At 38.4% G+C, this 9,637-nt stretch overlaps 2 long non-coding RNA genes across 2 annotated transcripts; both read right to left on the bottom strand.

Moving 5' to 3' along the window:
* Positions 1-2,791: 2,791 nt before the first annotated feature.
* LOC129349252 (uncharacterized) lies at positions 2,792-5,256 on the bottom strand. The gene is made up of 2 exons (XR_008602182.1): positions 4,220-5,256; positions 2,792-3,279 (listed from the first exon to the last, which is right to left on the bottom strand). It is a non-coding gene; the product is annotated as an uncharacterized LOC129349252 (long non-coding RNA).
* A 2,832-nt stretch (positions 5,257-8,088) lies between these two features.
* On the bottom strand, positions 8,089-9,533 carry LOC129349339 (uncharacterized). Its single transcript, XR_008602321.1, has 2 exons — positions 9,252-9,533; positions 8,089-8,484 (listed from the first exon to the last, which is right to left on the bottom strand). It is a non-coding gene; the product is annotated as an uncharacterized LOC129349339 (long non-coding RNA).
* Positions 9,534-9,637: the final 104 nt, after the last annotated feature.

Here is a 9,637-nt window from a genome sequence, read left to right as displayed (position 1 = left end):
TTTCAGTCCTCAGACTGTCTAAAGGTTCAAACTAACAGAGAAGTACTGAGAAACTTTTAAAATTTCAGTCCTCAGACTGTCTGAAGGTTCAAACTAACAGAGAAGTACTGAGAAACTTTTAAAATTTCAGTCCTCAGACTGTCTGAAGGTTCAAACTAACAGAGAACTACTCAAGAACTTAGAAGATATCAGTCCTTGGACTGCCTGAAAGTTCAATCTAACAGAGAACTACTGTGGGACTTAGAAAATTTCAGCCCTCAGACTGTGTGAAAGCTCAGGTCCTGAGGACTCGGGAGGTGTGGAGGCTTTGGAAAGTCTTGGAACTGAGGGTTCAACCCTCCAGCACAAAGGCTGAAGCCCAACCTCCTGAGAAAAACGGTCGAGTCGAGACTCGAGTTAAAAAAAAAATCGAAAATGGCAAAAAATAGATGATAAATGTGCAAAAAAAGAAAGAATTAGTATCTGAGCGAGTAGCTCAGGAGGATAAGAGGTGAGACTACAGAGTGGAAGGTCGCAGGTTCGAGACCCGCCACTGGCAGTTTTCTTTCTTTGTCTTTGTCAGGACTTTGATAAAAATTTAAGAAGGGTCTGGTCTTGAACCAGCGACCTGCAGCTCCACAGGCAAATCCTTAACTCACTGAGCTACAGATCAGATGAAAAGAAATAAATTCGTCGTCCCTTTGACATCGTAGTTTCTGAAGTGACCACATAGGTGGAGCCAAGGCGGAGCCTGGGTGGAGTCAGGGCGGAGAGTAGGCGGGGAGGTGGGTGGCGGCCTCCCCCCTCTACTCCCCCACCTCCCCTCACCACCCACCACACCTTCCCCCGCCCGACAAGTTCTTCGAGTCTCCACGAGTTCTTCCAGTCTCGACAGGTTTTCCCGAGTTTCTGGAGTTTCCACCAGGTCGGAGGCAGAACAAGTTGTCATGAAGAGGTGTTGAAGTCGGCCAGGATGGACTGACTTTTTACAGCGACTAGAAGGAAGACCACTAGAAGAGCAGGTCTTTAACCACCATCCATAAAATCCATGGAGTCGAGTCCAGAGAAATGAAGGGAGGTCAACTTTTATCAACCTCCATCCAGATGTTCAACTTGATATCTTTACTTTGACATTTTTAGCACCACAAACCTTTAGTATCACACTTTATGATCATTTATTAGGACGTTAATGGAATCCACCAGCAAATTTAGTTTTTGTTGACAAACTTTATTCTTGTCGTCGTGGGACCGCAGTATTTAAAACTCTTCCTTCTATTTGACCTCATGTTTATTAGTTTTAGTGGAGAAAGTTATTTTAATTGTCCATTAGTCTCTTATAAACCAAATAATAAGTTGGATTAGTCAAGAGGTTTAAATTTCTTACTTTGTCACATTTTAAATATGACAAAAAAATATAAAAATAAAGCGTCTTCAGACAATTTGACCTGTAATTGGCGTTATATAAATAAAATTGAATTGAAATTGTATGTATCTTGTAATGTTGGAGTAATTCAGACATATATGTTAGAAAACACATTTTCTTTGTCCATTAATCTGTTGATTGTTTTCTCCGGTAATTCATTTCTTGTTTTGGTTTATAAAATGTCAAACCCAAATATATTCAGTTTACTGTCATAAAAACCAAAAAGATTTACATTCATGATGCAGGAATCAAGCAGTTTTTCACTTTTTATCTTAGTTTAGTCAGAAAGATAGTTGATAATGTGTGAATTGTTGCAGCTTGTGAGCCGTAAAAGGTTTTAATCTTTGGGGCCGAGTGTCAAAAAACATTTAGAAACCAACATCAACAAAACACTCAACAAAGATTTGAACATCATTAAAGGGAAATCCAACTTTTGCATGACAATGGCGAATTAAAGGACATTTATTTCCAACGTAAATGTGTGATATTCATCCTCTGGAGCTTTCTCCTCACATCGTCTTCCACCTGGACTGGTTTGGTCGGGAGCATGTGCAACAAACATTTGAAAATCTGCACTATAACATCAATGAATGGCACTGAAGTTTAATCTCTACATAAATGAGACTGAGTCTGGATGTGCTGCTCTGTCATTAACTGCTAAGTTTAGGGAAAGTTCAAACAAAAGAGGACAGTTCAGATAAGACTTGAGAATGAGCTTATTTTGAACAAACATCTCAGACTCTCTGAGCTTCAGCATCTCTAGCAAGATATTTTAACAACAAGCAACTCAAGAGATCCAGAAGTTGGAGAGCGTTAGCTTTAGCTGAGCCAAAGAACATGTGGGACGCTAACCTAGCAAACATTTCAGACGTTTCTCTGTGAATTCTGAGAAATAATTTACTATTTAATGACAGAGCCACACATCTTGACTCAGTCTCATTAAAACACACTCTAATTCAGTGTCATCCATCCATATTAAAGTGCAGTTACCCAAAATGTTTGTAGCATGAGCTCCAACAAAACCTGTCCAGGTAGAAGGCCACTTTGACAAACAGGAAGTGGAAGATTCCAAGCAGATTTATAGAAGGGGGAACCGGACTGTACTAAGTGTGGTCCAGTATAGAGGGGTGTTTTGTGGGTTTTTAAGGCTGATAATGATTATTAGTGAGACATTTGGAGTAGATATTCATTTGCAGTAAATGAAAGTATTTAAAATCTTGGAGTTAAACTTAGAAGAACACAAACTCTAACAGAAAACTTTGTTGATAGGTTTTTGTTTTGTTTACAGATGTTAAGTTAAAGGAGTTTTATTCGTTACGTATAACCAATCAAATCACTCCAGAAGACAGAGCGACCACAGGTAGATAAAGGTTCACAGCCAAAGTAGCACCATTTTTAAATGTATTTATTACCGTAAATCAGTAAAAAATAAAATACTGATAATCAGTAAATCAGTCAGCCCACAATTACTACAATTCTACAATGTATGTCTCTTTGCTTTGACTTATTTGTACAGTATATGATGGCGTTTTTTTCATACCAAAGGCTATACTATGATGTTTTCTGAGAGACATACCATGCTACTGTGTTCTGGCCCTGGGCCGCTGCACTCCTCCTCTGTTGTTTTCTAGATTGTACTCAGCTGCATGCCTTCGTCCACCCGGCCTCTGTTGACTCGTCCCACCTGCCGTCTCTGGAGCTGAAGCTGGATTGGAACAGACCAAAGTACAGTCCAATCACGATGCCAGCTGCCTCTCAAAAGGCTCCTTCATCTGGCAGGTGGCAGCACTTCTTCTGAGGGGAAGCTGAGCTGGCCCTGCAGAACTTTGGAGATGTGTTCCAGTGGTTGGTGGATGTGTGGGGAGATAGAGAGGGACCTTTGAATTGTTCAGAAAGGAAAACAGGGAACCCATTGGTAGCTTTAGTTTAGGGTGCTACTGCGGTGTGTTTTGGGGTTTTAACAGGTGAACAGGAAGAGTTTTTTTTCATATTGATTATCTTTTACTTTGTTCCTGGTTGGAATGCCCATCAATGTCAACATGAAGTTCACTTTTAGTTCTGTTGATTTATTTTTATTTTACTAACACCCATTTGTTTTTAACCCCCTCACATGTTGTGTTGTTGTAAACTTCCTCTTTCAAATAAATTCTCGTCTAACCCTCTGGAAACCAGCGTTTGGACTGTTTTTGTGTTGCTCCTCACCTACTGACAGCTGTGGACTAAAGGCTATACTGTGACGTTTTTAGAGCGACATGCTATACTATGATGTTTGTTGGGCGACACACCATACTATAGGCTTTTTTAATTGACATATTACTGTGACGTTTTTTGTTTTAGTTTTTTTGTTTTGTTTTAGCAACATATAAGAATTTGAACAGTTTTAAAAGTTACTATATTTTTACTTGTGCAATGAAATTATTATTCTATGGCATTTTTTAGATGACATATTATACTCTGATGTTTTCTTGAATTACATACTATTTTGACAATATACTGCACTATGACATTTTTTGAACCACATATCATACATGACAATTTTAGGCAACATCCTATCATTTTGCGCTTTTTGAACCACATAATAATCTATGGTTTTTTTTTTTTTTTTTTGCCAACATGCTGTACTATGAACTACAGGCCATACTATGTTATTCTTGAGTAAAGTATACTATACTTTGACATTTTCTGAACTACATCCTATACTATGGCGTTATACACAGAGTGCTTTGGTTACATGTTGATTTATAATCTTGATTTTTTTCTGTTTTGTTTTTTGACGGGATTACCACAGACCTGACCGTGAACACCGTAGACACCCACCTGAGGGAGACGCTGCCTAAGATCTCAAGGCTGCTTGGTCGTGGTCTTTCTGGCACGTACTCTTCCAAGATGAGCCGGGAAGTTAAACACTGATGGAATGACACCAGGTCTAAGCCGACAGACTTCCAATTCCTCCTCAACCCATAGTCTCTGGGAAACCTACATGGAGTAAGAAAAGTAGACAGAGAAGTAATTAAGTCTGTACACAACATATTAAAAAGAAATCATGCTAATAAATTAAGTACAAAGAACCGAATTCACCAATATACTGGAGACCAGAGCTATTTAATTTGATAAGTATAACCTTGTTTAGTAACATTTCAATTATTTGAGAGCAGTCCTAAAGAACTGCCTGTAATCCCAATCATAAAATGGGTTTGGAGGAAGAACATAGATGGTAATCTGGATATATATGAGTTAGGCTTTATAACTACTATTGGTAGTATTGGTGGTAGTAATAGCAATGTGACTACTACTAGTAGTAGTGGTAGTACACTAACTACTGCTGCTGATACTGGCACTGCTACTACAACTTGTAATACTATTACAAATGCTGATACTACTTCTACGACTCTAACAGCTGTTTATACTACTACTGCTGCTTGTACTTTTAGTATTACTACTACTGCTTGTACAACTATACTACAGCTACTATTAATCGTCTTGTATTTGGTTGTCAAGCTGCTAGCTCACCTTAGCGTTTTGCTAGTGGCTAACTAGTTAGCTCTCATAGACTGGAAGCTCTCAACAAGATTTCATAATGAAAAAAGAGCCAAAAGCTATTCTTACCTATGAAAAGTCATTCCAAGTTTCCTTGTCTCAATCGTATGACGCAGTGTGCAATTGTATGCAGCACAGTGAGCTGGCATACTTCTTGTTTCCGTTTTCACGCCGTCTACATCAACGGAATGCACTGAAACTTTGCCCCCACTAGCTTAGCCTCGCTGTAGCCGCAGCTCAAAGGGGCGTGTCCTATCTACTCATTCATATCTATGAGAACAACGGTGGCTGCACATAAGGATGCATGACATTGATTAGCTGCGTAAATACCATTATATACAGTCTATGGTAAATACATATGTGAATTGCACCATTGGCTGCAGCAGCCAGTCACCGGTCACTCACTGACTCACATTGAAAAATAGCACAGAATGAATTGTTACATGTTTATTTTATTTACAATTTAGGTTTGATTTTTTTTTTTGTGCGCAGCGCAGATTTTCTGTACGCGGAGACCGTGTTAGCAGTGCGCAATTGCGCGCGCAGCTTAGAGGGAACAGTGATGTTAACTCTCTTCTCTGGTCAACACACACAAATAAACTCCACCAACTCCTGGGGTTCACTGCTCACATTATATCTGATTCTGAAGTTGAACATAAAGTTCATTAAAACTGGCACCGATCAGTAAATTACCATTTATTACCGACCAGCTGTCAGAGTCCTTCAGTGTCTGTTGGTCCAATCAGCCGAAGGACTAAATTACTGAACTGAAAACTGATTAAAACAAGACAACCGACAGTAAAACTGTCTGTGGAAAATGTGCTGCTGCTCCGCCGTTAAATACCAACAAACTTGGTGGAAGTCTTGCTTTTAGTGATTTTTTTTAATAAATAGCAAATATGAGGCTTTTATTTTTCTGGAAGTAAAAGGAAACGTTGCTTGTCCATAGTTTCGCTAACTTAACTTTAGCTGCACTTTCACCATGTTCTGATAGATCTTTTTTTTTTATATTAAAATAGCTGCACTTCCTTTGTATATTTGGTCATTTCTTATGTTGCTGCTGTTCCATTGCAATTATATTTTAATAATATCACTTTAAATACAGATAACTGAAAAGAAAAAACTGGCTCTCAAATACTCAATGAACTGATACGTCATCTAGTGTTAAGCTGATTAAGAATTCTTAACAATATAAAATGTAACTGACTGAGCCGTATTAATTGAGATATTTCAAACTGAAAGAAACACAACATTGGCTGAAAGATTTCAGTCAATTAAACCTTAAATTCATTTACCTAAGAAAACCATCCTTTAATGTCTTACCTTAAAATGACCTATATTTTTAAAAATATAGATGCAAAGTAAAAGTTTCACACTAAAGAATCACTGATGAACATTTAATTGCATTAACTAAATTCTTATGAGGAAACAGATATCTATTTCTAATATTTGTATCAAATATGTTTATGTCTATAAAATGTACTGGACATCAACAAAAATGTCTGCATAGCGAAATATATGAAGTCCATCTGCATTTATACATCATATTGATGTTTAAATCTCGGGAACTGTAGCCCACGTTCAGTCAAGTTAGCGGAATTACGGATAAACAACATTTCCAGGTATCTCTTTCAAAACAAAAGCCATGATTTGTTTTACTAAAAAATGACGTGATTTCAAAAATGTGATTTTGAAAATTAAATCAAACTGTAATAAGCGTTAGCCAGCTGCTCCACTTGCTCTGAATATTTTTGTTCTTGTCTTTTTCAAGCCCAAACGAAAAATTAATCCATATTCTGGCTACATTACCGACAACAGCATCCCTGGAGTGACCGGAAAGGTTAGCCGACCTAGCGGAAGTGCTAATGAGGTCTGCTCTGACACGGATTATTACCGTCACACGTGTAGCTTTGAAAATAAATCTACAAGACACAGAGCTGTAGCTCCGTTTCAGTGTGAGCTCTAATGTTTCTCCGTGTGACTGTGTCTGATTTCCTCTAATAAAATCCTCCTGTTCACTGGGAGCTGCAGCTACCATAGATATGAAGATCTATGTATGGGTCAGACTGACTGAGAGCTGGAGAGCAGTGATTGGTCACACTGAAAGCCGGAGAGCAGTGATTGGTCAGACTGACTGAGAGCCGAGGATTCTCTGTCCCGCCCACATTTACGGCTTCTGCTGTTTACCAACGCTGCTGCTAACAACGTTAGCATCCAAAAGTGAAGATAAACTCTACAGGTAAGTCATTTTTGTAACTAGTTGTACTCTTCTCCACATCTGGACAACATCACATATAAAGCAGTGAAGTTACTGTAAGTTAACATCAGACTGTAACCTCTGATATTAACGTGTTCTAACATCGTGTTTTAAAGTTCTGTAAATCTGGGATTACGTTTCCTCATTTCGTGTTTACGCTGATACTAAATCAGGCTAGTCAGTGTCAAACTAGTTAATTGTAAGCTGTAGCTAAGTTTCCTGCAGATCACAGCGGATCAATCATAACGGATCGATAACTTAATTATCAGCAGATATAAATAAATCTATGTTAATGTTCCTCCACAGAACTCTGTTACTGATGAATGTTAATCTCTCAGTTCAGTTCTGGGTTAGTATCTGTTCTTTGCTTCAGTTTTTTTTCTCTACAACAGTGTATAGTGAGATAACTGTGGAGCTCATGTTAATGCTAATGATACATTAGAATAAGATAGAATAAACTTTATTGTCCATCTAAGGCAGTAAAATGGTCTTTAGCCTCAACCAGGAAAAAAAATCTATGATTAAAAAATAGGAGAAAATACAACACTCTATTGTGTTCCATTCATATCCTGATGTGTGCTGATATTTAATGTACCTGCAGTTGGAATGAAAGAACCTTGTATGTCTTTTCCTCACTGTGTCTTTTCCTTCCAGCCTTGGTCTGGATCATTGGGAACATCTAGTCTGATGGACTGAGAGCTACAGAGAACATGAACATCCAGCTGTGGTTGTCTGAAGAGTCTTTTCTCCTTCATCACTGTGAGGAAGAGCAGCACTGATGTCCTCCTCATCCTTCCAGTAATAACAATAATGCTGCAGATTCAGCTCCTCTCTTCAGAATACAACTTGTCTTGTGACTGTTCAGTTTTTACACTTCACTGTCAGCAACACATTATTTCATCCATTTATTTCATGTGTTTACACATCTTTACAGTTCACAATAGTTAAACAATTTAGTTTTTAAATATGCAATAAAGATAATAATGAAGCTCTTAACCTGAATGTGTTGATGTTTTAATGCTGCATATCTGATACAAATAACATGGACTTTTTAGATTGTATTTCTGCTCCAACAGCAGAGATGGAGTTAAAGGTGATAAATAGAACCCCTGAATACTAAGAACAGAGAATAATAAACTGCTGAGTTGGTCTGTCCTTCTATAAGTGAAATCTAATCAGGAAGTGATTCACTGATGATGTCGTCCAGTCAGTCTCCTTCTTCACAACCAGATGAGGTTTTCCTTCTGTTGGCTTCACTCAGAAGATTCTCACAGTGAACATGAGACACCTGAGATGAAGACACACGTCACAGTATCAGCATCAACAGCAAAGGTTCATTTTAAAGTGACCCTGAAAAAAATTTCCTGTCATATATAGTTTTCCAAGCACTGAAAGACAGAAAGGTGTGTAGTCACTTTAGCTTTAGAGGACAGGATTTTATTAGGATTTATATCTTATCTGTGCTGTAATTTAAATGTAATAACTGTAGTGTTCATCATTACTTTGGACATATTCTGGAAGGTTATTTTTCCAATCTACACTGCAGGAATACGTACTACAACATGTGAATCAGTCATTAAACAACGTTAACCGTTAGAGTAAATTTACTGTTTTCTCCAGTTTAACTTCAGAGACTCAGCAGATATTCAGGACTACTGACAACACAGAACCTTAACCTTACTGTTTTAATCACATTTAGGTTTTCTAAACATTACATTAATGTGAGCCAACGTCTCCACTGACAGTTTTATTAACTAAATGTCCCACATTACACTGACACATCACACTTCAGCTGTTTACATGAAACTCAACACAAACATCGTTAGCTTAATGCAACGTTAGCTTTAATCTGGCTACGATTGAGCGGCTAGCTCAGTTAGCATCGCTAAAGTTAAAACTAATATTTACCGGATGCTAACGCTCTTCTCTGGTCAACACACGCTGAAATAAACTCCACCAACATCTGGAGTGCATGGCACACATTATATCTGACACTAAAGCTGCATATAAAGTGCATTAAAAGCGGCACCGATACGAAAATAAACATTTACTTACTGAGTCCTTTCAGTGTCTGCTGGTAGAATCAGCCGAAGGCAGAAAACTGGTTAAAACAACCCAACGGGCAGGAAAATTGTCTATGGAAAATGTTCTGCTGCTTCACCGATAAATAAACCAACAGTTATTATATCAGAATTAATCCAAACGAGGAGAGCAGAGTCTCTGCTGCCTCCTCCATAGGACCTGTCAATAGTGATGGCCCTCTGATACCCGAGGCTTCGACACATGCGCTGTAGCTCATGAAGCAAACGTATAGAGCCACTGTGCCGAGGCGTGGTTTGGTCACGTGACTCATGACGTTTGAACCACTTTAGTGACGTTTGAAGCACTCAACTGCTTCGAATCACCTGATTGGTTCGGTTTGTTATGTGAATCACTCAGCG

The sequence above is a fragment of the Amphiprion ocellaris genome, chromosome 7, assembly GCF_022539595.1.
Source record: "Amphiprion ocellaris isolate individual 3 ecotype Okinawa chromosome 7, ASM2253959v1, whole genome shotgun sequence".
In the NCBI taxonomy this organism is placed as follows: Eukaryota; Metazoa; Chordata; class Actinopteri; family Pomacentridae; genus Amphiprion; species Amphiprion ocellaris.
This window is presented reverse-complemented; position numbering and strand designations above follow the sequence as displayed.